General features: G+C 37.3%; 1 long non-coding RNA gene across 1 annotated transcript; it reads left to right on the top strand.

Moving 5' to 3' along the window:
• The first annotated feature begins 209 nt into the window (after window positions 1-209).
• Window positions 210-800, top strand: LOC113304073. Its single transcript, XR_003338032.1, has 3 exons — window positions 210-261; window positions 399-473; window positions 629-800. It is a non-coding gene; the product is annotated as an uncharacterized LOC113304073 (long non-coding RNA).
• Window positions 801-17325: the final 16525 nt, after the last annotated feature.

The following is a 17325-nucleotide window of genomic DNA, read 5'->3' as shown; positions in this document are numbered from 1 at the left end:
GATAACCTCCCATGGTAATTTGAATTTAATTACACCCCTTTTAAATTCTTTATGGCTATGATTGAGGAAAACTACTAATGTTAGCTTCGGGGTAAAGCGCAGCTTATGCTGTAAATGTCTTCTCATTGTTGATACTAATGTTTTTTTTTCTTTTTCTTAATGTATTAACTGTTTGTGTATTAGATGCTTTGGATTAATAGCAGGGGCATCAAGAATGCCAATTATGTGCTTCCAGTTTAGTTTTTTGGTTGTCGATTAACTGTAAGAAACTAGCAAAAACAAAAAACATAGTTGCACGACTTATTTCAGCAGAAGTAATATAGTTTTTCAGTTATATTATGACTGGATTTCTATGAGATTGCTGCTTTTGTTGACCAGACATCGATGTATTTCTGCAGGATTTATTGGTGGAGACCGCGACAGAGCAGGATGGCTCAGTCAGTAATATCACCGTGCAGCCCACAGTTTTTCAGGTTCATTAAATTATGGATTTATTGGTGGAGACCATTTGTTGTGCATTATGAGTTTTATTTGCATTGGTTTGTATGGTTCCTCAAATTAGACTCTGTATGTTTGGGCATAAGTTATGGCCCCTATGATGAACGTTTTAATTTTTGTGTGTCTGCAGGCATTGACACTAGCAGTACGTAAAGCGAGTCAATCTATATGCAGTTAAGAAGAAAACGATAATAGAAGATCCTTGCTTTTCCCCCCAGAAGCATGGCAATACAGTCGAAGAAAAATTATAATCATCACAATGTATGTGATGTAACACGTTTTCTAATTTATTTATCATTGATTCTTACAGATTTGTACTCTACCTGGAAGTAGTGCAGCAAATATGTACTCGAATTTGTAAGCATTCAGATATATAATCGGATTTGTAAGCAGTATGACAGATATGTACTCAGATTTCTAAGCAGTGCAACAGATATGTACTCAAATTTGTAAGCAGTGTAGCAAATATGTACTCGAATTTTTAAGCAGTGTACCAGATATGTACTCAAATTTGTAAGCAGTGTAGACACACACGTTTGGTAGTAATGGGCATTATGGACATTTCCATGTTTTAATTAATTTTGGACCTCCGGATAAAAAAATATCCGGTTGGGCCCTACTATAAATAACTATATGGGCCTAGGACCAAACAAGAAATTTTCCTTTTATTTATTAGTTAATCGTTTTCCTATTTAAGAAAAGCATGTTTATATTGCATATATTTTCCTTTCGCTTAACAAAATTTCAGTACAATTAATATGTTCCATTATTGTGTATGGATTGTTTATGTGATTCAATTGTTTCCGTTTAAGAAAAACTATGTCAATTTATTTGGCTTATGGTTTGGTATCTTCGTATTTTTTTGGGTATCAAGTGTTTTTGCCTAATGAAATTCGGTGCAATTGCAGTGTTGTAATGTTTATATTTGTTCAATTGATTCAGGTTAAGAAAATAATTGTGCAAGTCAATTTATTTGGTTTGTATGTATTGTTTATGGATTAACAAAATACGGGATCATTTGTTTAGTCCACTTCGATTCCGGATAAGAGAAACTAAGTTAATTCTGATCTTAGTTAGACTTACCAAAAGTAAAGGATTCAGTTATTCAAGTCTAATCGAATGCCTTGACAAGAAATATTAGTTAACTAACCCAATATTTGTCTTGTATAAAGTGTAAGGTCTAAGTTATTGTCTGAATAATTAGAGCCTAATGAGAAAAAGAAAGTTAATTCTGATCTTTATTTTGGTCGTATTGAAATAAGAGATTGTACACACGCAATCGATTCAACAAGGGAATTAAGTATCTTAGTCGATTTTTTGGATTATTAGGGAAAATTGCTTCGGGAAATTATTTCCTTGATAACATATTGAAACTAAATTAGTTTTGTAGTTTCGGTTTTAATATGGGTTATATAAAATGGTATGTGAAACCTTCGTGCTTAACTCTTATAGGTTGTATACAAGTCTTATAAATTTGTAAGATCCTTTCGGTTTGTCCTTTATTTGCTCGAAACTTTGTCATTTTGTGACAAAAAAGGGAAGAAATATATGGAATAAACAAGTGATTCTTAATCACTAGGAAAGGATTGTGCTTAAACGTTCTATCTAACGAAAGAGTAAAGCATTGTCTAAGGGGGAGAAACATATCATATTTGTAACACCCCGTGTTTTTAGCATGACGCATGCTAAAATATGCATCATGGCTCGAGATGAATTTTCATCCAAAGCTTTCGTTGCGTAGGAAAATGAATATTGGCCCTTGGCCAATGCGTTGACAATGGCTGGACATCGGGTTGGTAGAGGACAACCATCACGACTGGACATTGGAGTGGCCTATGGGACAAAACCGGAAATACAGCCATCACGGACCTTCACTGGACCTGGCTCAAGAAATGGCCAGCCATCATGGCCGAACATTAGAACTGGCCTGCGAGCCAGAACTAAATGTACAACCATCACGGCCGTACATTTCATTTGGCCAGGGGAGTCATGTGCAGCCATCACGACCTTGGGATTTGGTGAAGTCATTTTGCCCCCCTTTCCAAAGTTGTAGAAATTGCAAGTTAACATATATAGGGAGGGCTAGTTGGTTGAAGGTGCATATGCGGACCATGCACCAAGTAGGCTTTACAGCTTAGCCGGAACGGTGTAAATGATGTTTAGACCTTATTTATATCTGTATAGAATTTCCAATGGAACATGTTAAGCATGAGCATTACTATGCCATGCCACGGGCTCGATAATGCATATCCTATATGCATTTTGATGAAACGTCCTACACGGACTATGCCATTATCATTATTGCTTGGCCACGGTCTAGCAAACGAGTTGGTTTAAGTTTTATGTCCTTTCGAGGATGAACTACGGTTTGTGCTTGATCCTTTTAGAGTAGGGAAGGGTACGTAGGCAGCCCCAATGAGTTGCAGCATTTCCGGTCTAGCACGTTGGCCCCTCATATCATCTAAGCTCGGTAGCTCGATGCAAGAGATGATTGTGGCCAAGCTTGATGAGGATTAGTTGCATGCCAACAGGTGGATGCTCATACTTCCTATTAAGCTACAAAGAGTTGGTAAGTGCAGTGGGGAAATTTCAATAAGATTGGGCCGGCCTATGCCTAAGTCCAAGGCTTATGCCTTATTCATGGACAAGACTCGGCGGTATGACTGTTGCTCAACTAGATAGGAAATTCAGTGATGAATTCCCTACGTTGAGGCAGAGCCAGTGATGCATGCAAGAATGCATTGGGCCTAATGTCCTTATACCATTTAGCGGATAAGGGTAAGTTTAGAACTGTGTGGAAGCTAAGTTAGGTGCATAATGCTCCACGAGCATTATTGCAAGGGAAAATGAACGTGCATTTTCCTAGCTTTAAGACCCGAACTGTAGCTTCATAAATGGCGCATCGGGGAAGTTACGGCCTACGTGCCCAGGTGCGCTAGACGTAATTTTCCGGTCCGTCACAGTTGGTATCAGATCAAGTTCCGAGATAACTCTAGGGACTGTGCGGGTGGACTCGTCAACGAGTAATTTTCCTTTAAAAAGGAAATACAGTTGGAGAGTAGGACAACTTTTTCGCGGAAAAGAGTTTGTAACTGCTATTCCAGTTACTATGAGAATCGAGTTGAGCTTGTTTGAGTGTTGTGAGTTTGCCTGACCTAAGTGGCACCCCACTTACGAGTGGATATCCGGAAGACTGTCTGGAACGGTGGGTAGACAATTGGACTGATCATCCCCACACATTGGCAACTGGTCAATAGTATGCATTGTCAGGCCCGGCTAGCATCCCACTTACGAGTGGTAACTTGGATGACCGTCAGGGACGGTGGACAATTGGATCATGTTCCACACAGTACGACAGCTTGTTGGCACCAACTTTGTGAACTTTAGGGACTCCTGAGTGTGTAGTATGGGATGCACATTTAGGATACCTTGTCAAGATATCCTTTTGGCAACTTGATAGACACATTTTTGTGTATACGTTGTCCTTAATTTCATGTATTGCTGGTACTCGATTTTTGTACTAATATTGTGTTTTTATGTATTTTTAGGAAATAAACATTTTCGGAAAAATTGGCTCGAAAAAGTGTTAAAGGCAACCCGGAGGGCATTTACTATTAGGAGCTGCGTTGAGAGATTATCCTGTCACGAGTTAGAATCAATATATTTCGAGAAATATGCATGTTGGAACACGTCAACACTAAACAGACGCGTGATAATCTAAAACATGGAACAAATATATTTTCGTTTCACTTACTGTTGGTGTTACTGTGGGAAATATACGTGCAGAAAAGAAAAAAATAGGAAATTATTCCCGAGAATAATATTCCTTCATTGTGAAGATTTTGAGGAGTAATTGGAGATATTTTACAGCTCATTCATGCGTGCAGAAAAGAAAAAAATAGGAAATTATTCCCGAGAATAATATTCCTTCACTCTGAAGATTTTGAGGAGTAATTGGAGATATTTGTGGTTAATGCTGGGTTATAAATAGCTCCTGAGATGTAAGAGAAGGGGGATGAGTGATTAGGGAGTGATTAGGGGAAGAGTTTTAAACACCCGATTTTCATCATTTTCTCTCCATTTTATCTTTGTAAACAATTTTTGAAGCAATGAACAAATATTGTGAGCGTGCTTACACAATGATGAGCTAAACCCAATCCTTGGGGCGACGGAGGATGCTATCTTTCCAATGAAAAAGTGGTAATTCTTAATTATTTAATTTGTGCAATTTTTATTTATGATTATTTGCCTAGATTGAAAATAGATTTTATGGTTTTTGTTAAACAATTGTATTTTCTTTTGATGGAACATGCTTAGCCTAGGGTTTTGATGTCTCATGCTTTGGATTAACATTTGTTGTTTCTAAAAATATACTTTTGCAATAGTTGAGAATCAATTTGAACGTGTGAAATTGCATGATTATAATTAGTATCACTTTGGAATTGGCAAATAGCAGAATCCTAGCCCCAGTCTCTCCATAATTCTCACAACACTTTTTATTCGAGTGTGTTATATTTTTTTATTTATAAAAATTAAGTCTAAAAAAAAAATCTTCCTTCACAAGTCTCAACGAACCTTTTTATTACAACAACTTTGAAATCCCATCAAATTTTTGGCGCCGCCGACGCGGACTTGTCTTTAGGCTAGAATTTTCAGATTTTTTTTAGGCTTTTTTTTTATTTGTTCTTCTTTACGTTTTAGGGTTTTTGTCTTTTTCTTTCAGATTTTGGAATTTGGAGCGAAAGAAAATTTTGCCAAAGCTTTTGGTGAATACTTAAAGACTGGAGTAAAAGGAAAAGCGAAAGGAGCGAAAGAAGAAGATTTTTTTTTTTATAAAAAAAAAAGAGAGACATTTTTATTTTTGTAGATTTTTATTTTTTTAGACTTTCTTTTTCTTTTGCACTTTATATTTTTGGACTTTGGACTTTAAATTTTGGGACATTATTTTTTAAACCCTACGGAAGGGTAGTTTATATATAAACTGTTTGCAGAGAAGGACGGTGATTACGATATCACCTCGGCCCCTCGGGTTCGTACATGACATAGGAGTCGTGGCCCGAGTCGACTACAAAGGTTCATCCCCCGTCTGGTACGGGAGGTAAGTTTGTCGAAACACTCGCGAATCCCCTGTCAGCGAGTTACTGTCTTCCTTCGTATGCATATATGTTGAGGACTTGAAAACGACTGCTTTAATTTCCTAGTAAAGGGCAAGGACTGGCCATACAAGATAAGGGTTCGGATTTTATCACCGTTCTCTTCTTGCCCGCCTTAGGAAAACGACACCAAACGCGAACCTAAGCCTAAAATTTTGACTAGAACGAGACCGATAGGGTAACGAGCTTAACATGAAATTCATTCGAAAAATATTGGTTACTCTTTTAAGCATACTTCGAAGTTCTTGACGGTTTCTGTAAGTTGAATGCGTGACTGCGCCGCCTTGTAATACCGGTGAGGCCTTGGGTATCAAAGCTCCACCGAGCTTCCCTCGCCTCTATTCAACTTACTTTAACTCGGATTGATTCCAGAGGGGTTTTCTTAAATTGTAACGAATTCCCTTTCGAAGGATTAGAAGCTGGTCTAGAAACAATCTAAGTGGAGCAATCATGCTTTTTGTTTGCTGGAAATCAGTAGGTTTGCTACGGTAGAGTCAGCCTTGTCAGTGGGTTTATTTTGAGAATGTCAAACTGGTACAATAGCCAATACAACGAATATCCAATTGGACAAAATGGACATTACTACTTTGACCATAGTGTGAATAGTGGTTGGGAACATCCACCTTTTGAAGGTTATGGGTCATACCATGATGAGCCTAATTCCTATTCACACACCCACAGGTCATACGAGAAAAACGATCCTCCTATTTCTCTAGAAGAGTCTCTCAAGAGTTTCAGTGAGTCAACACAGAAGTTTCACTTATTTATGAAAGAGACTTATAATATTCTGCTTCCAGAAGAGTCCGTAGAGCAGTCAACTAAGATGTCTCTAGAAGAGTCCCTCAAGCAGTTTAATGAGAGTACAAATAGGATTATGGAAACATTTGCTCAAGATAGTCTTAACTTCCAATATAGTGTTCCCAATACCACCCTTGAAAATAAGGATAGTTTTTATTCACATAATCAAGATGACGAGGTTAGAATTGGTAACACTACTAGTTTAGATAAGGTTCAACCATTTTCATATTATTATAATGATGATTATGATGAGGATAGTGTTGATGAAGAATCAGACACATATAGGCATAGTGGTCAGGAATTTGTTACTCCAATTGAGCTTTACAATAATAATATTATTTCTAGTTCAAATCCAAATAATATTAGTAATTATTCACCTATTCAAAAGGACGAGGATTTGACTAGAAGTATCCCCATTTTGGACGATGTAGTATCTCCTTTTTGCGAAGCCAATAATGGTTTAGAGGAAAGAGTTTACACTGAGAATATTGTTTTAGAGTCCAGCGAGTTAAAAACGCTAGTCTTAGAAGAAGATAAACTCGTAGAGGTAAGTGAGGATGCTGATTGTAACTTAGAAGAATCAATTGACTATTTTCAAGAATCTGATGATCTAAAAATTAGGAAGATTGTGACTAGTCTATCTAGAGACACTGAAAACTCTAAGTTTGGGGGTGATTATCACTTTCCTAGTGCCTTACCTTTAACTCTCAGAAAGTCCCCTCACTTAGGACTTGATATATGTGCCTCAACCATTGTGCCATAATACCTTCATACTAGATCTCCTGAACCTAATAATTTCCAGGAAGAAGTTCAGTTGTTAGAAACCCATCCTCTGGTTGATGTGGTTTACCCAGGAGATAGTACCCAAATTGACTTTGTTTTCCCACCAAATATTTTTCAACCAATTGTGGGAACGTATAAATTTCAGATGTGTCAATTATTGAGTTTTGAGACTAAACCTAATTACTTTAGGAGATTAGGGTCGACATATTTGTTTAAGGAAGACCACCACGTTCATTATGGTCAGCTGTTAAGTCGAATTTGATTGACTTAGAGGATCCCCAATTATTCAGGTTACTTTTATGTGCTTCTAAATTCTTAGTTGAGTATTTCCAGACTCTACAACCTGACCTTCAGGATCCTGCCTTTGAGGAAGTCCAGCCGATGAAAACCTTTTATCTAGACCCAGTTATAGAACCCGAACCTGAACCACAACTAGATATTGTTATCTTAAAGTTAAGTAAGGGTATGTTCGGTATCTTCATGGTCTGTTGCGATTTTCTCTTCCCTTGGGTAACACTTTTTGATTCAGATGACCAGCAATTATTCCGGCTGCTGCTATATGATTCTTCGTGGTGACTAATCATTTCTTAGCCTGGATGAAGACTTTAAACTTAACACTTCCTGGGAGGTAACCCATGCTCATGCAACACGGTAATATCTTTCCTTAACTCTTTTGCTTCAAGTGGTAACAATTTCTCCTTGTTCATGCTTTTAATTTTATCTTTAGAACATTGAGGACAATGTTAGATTTAAGTTTAGGGGTATAGGAGAAACTTTTAGTTGCAATAAATAAACTCCAGAGCCTAGAAATTTATGCTTATTAAGGTTGGCATTAACCAATCTAAGTGGATGGGAACATCTTGGTTGTAGGAGTTGAGGAACCAATCTGATTAGATGGAAACATCTAAAGAGTCTATTCATAAAAGCACAGAGCTCAGGTGTTAGAATTAAAAAAAAAAACATGGTAGTTTCGCCATATCTCGTTGAATCCCAATCCTTTTGTTTTTATTTTTTTTAAGTGATTTGCTGGGGCACACGATTCAAGTTGTTACCTTTGCTAGGGTGGAATAGAGTAATTGAGATACCAACATAAAAAAAAAAAAGATCAGACCATTAGACCAACCAGAATAAATTCAATAAAGTCGACCACTGGTGCCCTTGTATATGCCAGTTGTGTTGACCTAGAGTTAGGTTTATCGACCACTGGTCCCCTTGTATATGCCAGTTGTGTTGATATTAGTCAGACCGGTATCTCAGTCCATTAGGATAGGTTCACCTTGGCAGAGGCCTTCAGACAGATATGGGAAACACCATTCACTTTTAATCATCTCTTTATCCATCGTCTTAATCTTTCCATGTGATTGGTTGACTCCGGTTATGATGACCAGAAACTATCTGAGTAGAGCTCTGTCACTTATACATGAATTTTAGTATGCTGAGTGCAAACTCGTGTACAACAATTGGAATTTCGCATCAGGGTACTTCCTCCTATAGTCAATGATTGTATGCCAACCAAGGAAATTCTTTAGTGCCTTCCAAGGTTCTGCATAGATAGCTAGGGTATGTAGTAAAGGTTTTGTGGGTACACCTCTGGTAAACCCTCCGGAGACAACACTCCGCCACTAGGGCCACCTAGCGGTTTAATGGCTTGTTGCACGTGCTAAGTGTAGTCATTTTATTTTCCAGATTAGTTTTGCTCGAGGACTAGCAAATAATAAGTTTGGGGGTATTTGATAGACACACTTTTGTGTATACGTTGTCCTTAATTTCATGTATTGTTGGTACTCGATTTTTGTACTAATATTGTGTTTTTATGTATTTTTAGGAAATAAACATTTTCGGAAAAATTGGCTCGAAAAAGTGTTAAAGGAAACCCGGAGGACATTTACTATTCGGAGCTGCGTTGAGAGATTATACTGTCACGAGTTAGAATCAATATATTTCGAGAAATATGCATGTTGGAACACGTCAACACTAAACAGACGCGTGATAAGCTAAAACAGGGAACAAATATATTTTCGTTTCACTTACTGTTGGTGTTACTGTGGGAAATATACGTGCAGAAAAGAAAAAAATAGGAAATTATTCCCGAGAATAATATTCCTTCACTGTGAAGATTTTGAGGAGTAATTGGAGATATTTTACAGCTCATTCATGCGTGCAGAAAAGAAAAAAATAGGAAATTATTCCCGAGAATAATATTCCTTCACTGTGAAGATTTTGAGGAGTAATTGGAGATATTTGTGGTTAATGCTGGGTTATAAATAGCTCCTGAGATGTAAGAGAAGGGGGATGAGTGATTAGGGAGTGATTAGGAAGTGATTAGGGGAAGAGTTTTAAACACCCGATTTTCATCATTTTCTCTCAATTTTATCTTTGTAAACAATTTTTGAAGCAATGAACAAATATTGTGAGCGTGCTTACACAATGATGAGCTAAACCCAATCCTTGGGGCGACGGAGGATGCTATCTTTCCAATGAAAAAGTGGTAATTCTTAATTATTTAATTTGTGCAATTTTTATTTATGATTATTTGCCTAGATTGAAAATATTTTTTATGGTTTTTGTTAAACAATTATATTTTCTTTTGATGGAACATGCTTAGCCTAGGGTTTTGATGTCTCATGCTTTGGATTAACATTTGTTGTTTCTAAAAATCTACTTTTGCAATAGTTGAGAATCAATTTGAACGTGTGAAATTGCATGATTATAATTAGTATCACTTTGGAATTGGTAAATAGCAGAATCCTAGCCCCAGTCTCTCCATAATTCTCACAACACTTTTTATTCGAGTTTGTTATATTTTTTTATTTATAAAAATTAAGTCTAAAAAAAAATCTTCCTTCACAAGTCTCAACGAACCTTTTTATTACAACAACTTTGAAATCCCATCACAACTGTCCAATTGAGATTCTTGGTAAAGTTGTGGACTCTTTTTGGATTCTTGAGTATGTAGTATGGGACGTTTGCTCAGAAGGTCCTAATTGATGCTCCATGACAAACTGAAGAAACCCATGATTTCGGAGCATCTGGTATGGGACTTTTTCTCAGGAAAACCGAAGAGTTAGTCCACAATAGTTTTGTTGTGAAGTTCGGGGACGAAATTATTTAAAGGGGTGAATATTGTAACACCCCTTATTTTTAGCATGGCGCATGCTAAAATATGCGCCATGGATCGAGATGAAGATTCATCCAAAGCTTCTATTGCGTAGGAAAAGAACATTGGCCCTTGGCCAATGCGTTGACAATGTTCAGCCATCTGCTGGACATCGGTTTGGCAGAGGACAACCATCATGGTTGGACATCGGTTTGGCAGCGGAAAACCATCACGACTGGACATTGGAGTGGCTTATGTGCCAAAACCGAAAATACATCCATCACGACCCTTCACTGGACCTGACTCAACAAATGTTCAGCCATCAAGGCCGAACATTGGAACTTGCCTGCGAGCCAGAACTAAATGTAAAACCATCACGACCGTACATTTCATTTGTCCATGGGAGTCATGTGCATCCATCACGGCCTTGGGACTTGGTGAAGTCATCTTTCTCCCCTTTCCAAAGTTGTAGAAATTGCAAGTTAACATATATAGGGAGGGCTAGTTGGTTGAAGGTGCATATGCGTACCATGCACCAAGTAAGCTTTATAGCTTAGCCGGAACGGTGTAAATGATGCTTAGGCCTCATTTATATATCTGCGTACACTTGCCAATAGAACATGTTAAGCATGGGCATTACTATTCCATGCCACGATCTCGATAATGCATATCCTATATGCATTTTGACGAAACGGCCTACACGGACTAGGCCATTACCATTATTGTTTGGCCACATCCTCACAAACGAGTTGGTTTAAATTTTCTGTCCCTTCGAGGATGAACTACGGTATGTGCTTGATACCTTTAGAGTAGGGAAGGGTACATAGGAAGTCACAATGAGTTGCAGCATTTCCGGTCCAATATGTTATCCCCTCATATCATCTAAGCTCGGTAGCTTGATGCAAGAGGTGATTGTGGTCAAGCTTGATGAGGCTTAGTTGCATGCCAGCAAGTGGATGCTCATACTTCCTATCAATCTACACAGATTTGGTAAGTACAGTGGGGAAATTGCAATAGGATTGGCGCGGCTTATGCCTAAGTCCAAGGGTTATGCCTTATGCATGGACAAGACTCGGCGGCATGACGGTTGCTCAGTTAGATTGGAAATTCGGTGATGAATTCCCTACGTTGAGGCAGAGACAGTGATGCATGCAAGAATGCGATTTGATCTATACTCAAGCAAATAGAAATCTGCGAGTCTTTATCAAAGAGAGATAACTTGGATAGTACCAAAGACCAATATCCAAGTGTCAACCAATTTAAATCAACAACTAAAAGGTCGGATATTCTAATTGATTGAACAACGCACAACCTGTATTATTTTAATTATATAAACAAATATAATGCGGAAAAGAAATAACACAGACAACAGAAATTTTGTTAACAAGGAAACCGCAAATGCAGAAAAACCCTGGGACCTAGTCCAGATTGAACACACACTGTATTAAGCCGCTACATACACTAGCCTACTCCAAACTAACTTCGGTCTGGATTGTAGTTGAACCCCAACCAATCTCACACTTATCCAAGGTACAGTTATGCTCCTACGTCTCTGATCCCAGCTGGATGCTACGTACTTGATTCCCTTAGCTGATCTCACCCATAACCAAGAGTTGCTACGACCCAAAGTCGAATACTTTAATAAACAAATATGTATCACACAGAAAAGTCTATGATAATAGATAAATCTGGTATTATCAATCACCTCACAATAGTCTTAATCGACGCAGCGAAAATAGATATTGTGGAATCACAAACGTGAGACGAAGATGTTTGTGATTAATTTTTATCTTGCCTATTGGAGATAGAAATCTCAAGCCAATAATTACAATTGTACTCGTACGGTAGAAACAACAAGATCATATCACACAACTACAATAAAAGTAATATCGGTCTGGCTTCACAATCCCAATGAAGACTTTAAGTCGTTAACCTGGTTTAGAAGAAGAAACCAAAGGTTAAAGGAGAATCGACTCTAGCTTAGCACAACTAGTATCACACAGAATGTGTAGGGATTAGGTTTCCCAGTTGCTAGAGTTCTCCCTTATATAGTCTTTCAAATCAGGGTTTGCAATCAATGTTAGCTTGGCAACAAAGCGTTCAATATTCACCGTTAGATGAAAACCTAATTTAGATTCAAGCTAATATTTATCAGCCGTTAGATCGAAAACATAGCTTGTTATACACAAATGAAATGCACGTTCCTGGGCTTGTGTAACCGTACCCAAACTTGTACATTAGTTGGTTCAACAATAGTTAACCAAATGGTTAGCCATATGATCACTTTCATATCAACCATATTCTTCTTCACCATAACTAGTTCAAATGACTCAAATGAACTAGTTAGAGAGTTGTTCAATTGCAAGGAAATCTTATGTACTACACAAGACACAATTGAAGCAAAAACGATTTGATTCACATAAATAGGTTCATGAACTCTATAGCCACGGTTTGCAATTGCATTCCTTAGTTTATAAAGATAAGTTCACTAAACATCGTTTTTAGACATAACCTACTCAAGTTCGCGGATGGAGTTCACAAACTCCAATAGAAATTCTCGGGTTTGAGAACTTCTCCAGTTCGCGGACTGGGTTCGCGGACTTAGCTCACGCACTTCTCCGGTTCACTTGATCAACAAAGTTCGCAAACTTCGGTTCAAGCAATAAGGACTTATACATATATGTGTTTCCAAAATAATGCTTATATCCTCCAAATGGTTATATAGTCTAAACTCTCATTTCAATCATTGAAACATTCTCAGAGGACGTTATATAGTTGTTATTCACAAACCATTTTTCTTCAGAGCAATTTTCAAAGTGATTAAAACATTACATGACTTTCATCACTAGGTAAAAATGAACTTGGATAAAGCGAAAAGCTTTACCAACACATATTTCGAGAAATAGATAGGCGAGGTAAACTCGGCTCGAAATACCAAATGTGTATAACCTAAGTCTATATAGCAAAACGACTTTTGTCTCAAGATAGGAGATAAATAGACTTTTGAGTGATAGATAAGTTCAAGTCTCCACATACCTTTTAGTCGATGAAGATCCACCAGTTCCTTGAGTAGTCCTTCGTCTTGTATGATAATTGCCATGGAGTTCTTGAGCTCAACTATACTTTCTATCCTAGTCCGAGACCTTAGCTATAGTAGACTAGAAATCAAGACTTATAGTTTTGATCACTAACATTGACAAACATGCTTGATGTTAGAGCACTGCTCGGTCAAACTCACATGCGTTTCAATATCAAGCATGTATGTCAATGTTAGTGATCAAAACTATAAGTCTTTTAGTCTATAAGTCTCGGACTAGGATAGTAAGTGTAGTTGATCTCAATGACTTCATGGCGATTCATCATACAAGTGGAAGAATACTCAAGGAACCGGTGGAACTTCTCGACAAAAAGGTATGTGAATACTTGGACTTATCTGTCACTCAAAAGTCTATCTATTCTATCTCCTACTTCTTGAGACAAAAGTTATATGCTATATATATAGACTTAGATTATACACATTTGGTATTTCGAGCCGAGTATACCTCGCCTATCTATATCTCGAAATATGTGTTGGTAAGCGTTTCGCTTTGGCCATGTTTTTCTTTACCTATTGATGCAAGTCATGTATGTTTCAATCATCTTGAAAATTGCTTTGACGAGAAATCGTGTAACAACTATATAACGTCCTCTAAGAATGTTTCAATGATTGTAATGATATTTAGATTACATAACCGTAGTGTACATAAGTATGATGTGGAAACACATATGTGCATAAGTCCCATGCTGAAAATCGTCTAGTATCCAAGTCCGCGAACTCAGTCCGCAAACTGCCGAAGTTCTCAAACCCGAGAATTTCTGCTGAGTTATCAAATTATTCTGTGTGAGCCAAGTCCACGAACCAGCGAAGCTCTCGAACCCGAGAATTTCTGCTGGAGTTTGAAAACTCTTTCCAGTACTTCAAGTCCGCGACCCTAGTCTGCGAACTTGTATATGTTATATATCTAAAGATGATTTCTGAACTTAACTCATAAAGACTAATGAATGCTTTTGCAAACCGTGGCTATAAATTTCATGAACCGATTCATTTGAATCAAATCATCTTTACTTCAATTTTGTCTTGTGTAGTACATGAGATTTCCTTGCAATTGAACAACTCTCTAACTAGTTCACGTGAGTTATTTGAACTAGTTATGGTAAAGAAGAAAATGGTTGGTATGAAATGCTCAAATGGCTAACCTTTTGGTTGACTATTATTGAACAAGCAATGCACACGTTTGGGCACGGTTAAACAAACCTAAGTGCGTGTAGTTCATTTGTGTATAACAAGCCAAGATTTCGATCTAACGGTTGAGATATATTAACTTGAATCTAAATCAGGTTTTCATCTAATGGTGGATCGCGTTTGCTTTGTGATCAAGGAGAAACCCTGATTTAAAAGACTATATAAGGGTAAATCTAGCAACTCTACAAACTAATCCCCACACGTCCATGTGTTACTAGTTTGTAAGCTAGAGTTGATTCTCCTTTAACCTTTGGTTTTCTTCTTCTAAAACCAGGTTAACGATTTAAAGACTTCATTGGGATTGTGAAGCCAGACCGATACTACTTTTATCGTAGTTGTGTGATCTGATCTTGCATCTTCGATCTTACGAGTACAATAATATTGATTGGCTTGAGATCGTGAGAGTTCTCCGGTAGGCAAGATATAAAAAGTAATCACAAACATATTCGTCTCATCGTTTGTGATTCCACAACATCTTGTTTCACTACCATACGATTAAGGTTGTTGTGAGGTGATTGATTAATCTAGGTTGTTCTTCGGGAATATAAGACCGGATTATCAATTGGTTTCTGTTCACCTTGATTCTATATCAAAAGACGAAACAAAAACTTTAGGGTTTTTCTGTGGGAGACAGATTTATCCTTTGATAGACTTTTCTGTGTGAGACAGATTTGTTTATTGTCAAAGCCTGCGATTTTTGGTCGTAGAAACTCTTAGTTGTGGGTGAGATCAGCTAAGGAATCAAGTGTGTAGTATACTGCTAGGATCAGAGGCGTAGGGGTGCAATTGTACCCTGGATCAGTGGGAGACTGATTGGGGTTCAACTACAGTCCAGTCCGAAGTTAGATTGGAGTAGGATAGTGTTTGTAGCGGCTTAATACAGTATGTATTCAATATGGACTAGGTCCCGGGGTTTTTCTGCATTTGCGGTTTCCTCGTTAACAAAATTATGGTGTCTCTGTTATTTCCTTTCCGCATTATAATTTGTTTAATATAATAGAAATAATACAGGTTGTGCATTTGATCTAATCAATTGGAAATCCGACCTTTGGTTGTTGATTGATATTGATTGATCCTTGGATATTGGTCTTTGGTACCGTCCAAGTTTATCTCTCTTTAATCGAGACTCGCAGTTTGCTTGAGTAAGATTAAATCGAGAGATTGAGATATAAACCCTTTGATGTATCTTTTTATTGGTTGAGTCTGACTGTCTAGTTGATTCTCATAAAAAGTATATTAGAGTTTGTCCATACAGATTGCTAAGCGAAGGTGGTGTTGTTAGACCCCCGCTTTTTCAATTGGTATCAGAGCAGGCAAACACATTAAAGACTTTATAAGTCTGTGTTTATAGCGATCTGACTCTATGGACAAGAGTATCATCTCTGATAACGCAATACCAGTTCAGAGACGTTCAGGTAAGTTTCAAAGTTATGAAATTTCTGAGAAAATCTCTAATCCTTGTACATCTACTGAATCTACTTTTGACTGGAAGAAATCTCTTGATGAACAGTTGGACGATCTGTCTGACGATAGTGATTCAGAAGAAGGACAGAGTGTTGATGTGGAAGTCTCTCAATATATCAAGTTATTCGATGGTGCTTTAAAAGAAAAGAAGTCAACAACTTGGCTGAGGAAATTCTTGGGTCCTCTCTGTCAAGAAAAATAAAGTTGAGAAAACTCTTTGAAGGTTATGATGGTGGGTATAAACTCTTATAATCCATTGTTAAAGACCATAAAGAAGAAGTTCACTCAAAAAATACTGAATGTGATAATCTTCGTCGTAGCCTTTTCATGTTGAAAGAAAAACTTGTTGAAACTGAAGCAGAATGTGAATCTCAACGTATTTGTTTTATTGACAAAGAACTCAGTTTTCTTGGCAAAGAAAAATCCTTGGAATCTGAACTTGCAACTGCTCTTGATAAAGTGAAATCACTGGAAGAGAATCTGAAAAGGTTTAATTCTAGCTCTACAAAATTATCTTCTATGATTGGAGCATGTAGAGAACATCGTGATACACGTGGTCTGGGCTATAAAGGAATAGACGCTTCAATCTCTAGTAATATTAATTTTGTGAAAGCTATTTCTCCATGTGAAAAACCTTTGACAGCTTGCAATATTTCAAAAAACAAGGATTTATCTCCTTCTAAATCCGCTCATAATATAACAGTAAAAAATAAGTCCTTTAACTGCTACTATTGTGGGAACAAGGGACATTCTGAGCAAAAATGTCGTCTTCGATTACGGAATGAAAAACTTCGTAACATTCTTACATGGATGTCTAAAGAAGTTGTTAAACCGGTATCACACATTTTTAGAATAAATGACATCTCTTATCCTCAAGGGATATACAATGATAAGTCCTTTCTTAACTGTGAGTACAAAACGAAGAGCGCCTACAACGGTAGAAGGAGAAATGACAAAAGTAAGTTTGTTCCTGTAAGTCTCCCCGGAAAGAGAAAGAGGCATAGAAGGAAGAAATAAGAACTATGTTCCTCAGGTCTCGTTAAAGAAGGTTGTAAATCCAAGACTTCCAAATCTGACTTCTTACATGTCAACAATCGTGTGACTGATCTAAAGAGTAGCATAAAAAAACTCAGACGGAATATCAAGAAAACTTGGAAAGCTGTTAACCCATGTACTTCTTCTCTTGATAATACTTCTTCAACTAATTCAAATATCATTGAAAAGGAAAAATAAGAAGTGAATTTTGATGA

Source organism: Papaver somniferum, chromosome 8 (genome assembly GCF_003573695.1).
Source record: "Papaver somniferum cultivar HN1 chromosome 8, ASM357369v1, whole genome shotgun sequence".
Classification (NCBI taxonomy): Eukaryota; Viridiplantae; Streptophyta; class Magnoliopsida; order Ranunculales; family Papaveraceae; genus Papaver; species Papaver somniferum.
Note: the sequence above shows the minus strand (reverse complement) of the source record. Positions and strands in the feature narration are given on the sequence as shown.